Source organism: Sinocyclocheilus anshuiensis, unplaced genomic scaffold (genome assembly GCF_001515605.1).
Source record: "Sinocyclocheilus anshuiensis isolate Anshui unplaced genomic scaffold, SAMN03320099.WGS_v1.1 C32434916, whole genome shotgun sequence".
NCBI classification, from domain to species: Eukaryota; Metazoa; Chordata; class Actinopteri; order Cypriniformes; family Cyprinidae; genus Sinocyclocheilus; species Sinocyclocheilus anshuiensis.
The window spans coordinates 1-977 of NW_015616370.1; the positions used below are offsets into that span (position 1 = coordinate 1).

General features: G+C 34.2%; 1 long non-coding RNA gene across 1 annotated transcript; it reads right to left on the reverse strand.

Moving 5' to 3' along the window:
• Positions 1-153: 153 nt before the first annotated feature.
• Positions 154-977, reverse strand: LOC107682649 (uncharacterized). Its single transcript, XR_001633552.1, has 3 exons — positions 935-977; positions 621-783; positions 154-511 (listed from the first exon to the last, which is right to left on the reverse strand). It is a non-coding gene; the product is annotated as an uncharacterized LOC107682649 (long non-coding RNA).

Sequence of the window (977 nt, forward strand, 5' to 3'; positions counted from 1 at the left end):
TACATTTTAAAGTCTTTCACTGCAGATGCAAACAAACTCTGATATTTTACATTTATACTCATAGTCAAAAGCAAAAAGTGAAGACATTTTTTAGATACCATGTTCATGACCAGCATGTATTAGATCTCAAATCAGATGTCTGTTATGATGATGTCTGTTCTCCAACAAAAAATGTATTTAATTCTGTTATTAAAGTACATGCTCCTGTCTCGCACAGCTACAATAATAACACTTTACATTGCATTCATTGCTTATATGTTATATAATTAAACATACACATCCCAGGCCCAGCAAACCATCAGCACCGTAAATCCAAAAATATGGTGAAAAAGGTGAATAATAATAAAAAGAGTAATTTTATAAATGCTATATAACATAGTATCAAATCTTCTACACAATTATATTGAAATATTCTGCATTTTAATTATTCTTTTGCCTTGCAAGACCTTGGTATAAACTTCAGTGTGATGGGAACCTTCGGCTGAAAAATAGCATTCAGCTCTAGAGGGATCTGAAAATAAAATAAAGAATATGCATTTATAACTTCCCATTTAATTAAGAGACAAAATATAGTCTGTTTCACGTAACTAATGTACTATGTACTGATGAAATGTACCAACCTGTGTCTCTTTACATGTTTCCATACTGAAGTTCTGAAGCAGCTTCACAACAAGAAGTTTCATGATCATTTGGGCGAATCTCATTCCAATGCAATTTCGAGGCCCGAGTCCAAAAGGCATGAAAGCGTATTGGTTCATCTCTGACTTACTTTCTGGGCTGAACCTGTAAAAAATATTAGACACACCTAAAGTTGAGCCATTTTTGTCTCAAACATTTTAATTTACATGTTATGTGTGAGAAAAACCAAAGTGAGAAAAATTGTGGCAGTGCACAAAATGCTCAGAAAGCATCAGTGTCTGATGAATCACATCACCTCTCTGGTCTGAACTCATCAGGAGACTCCCAGAGCTGCGGAT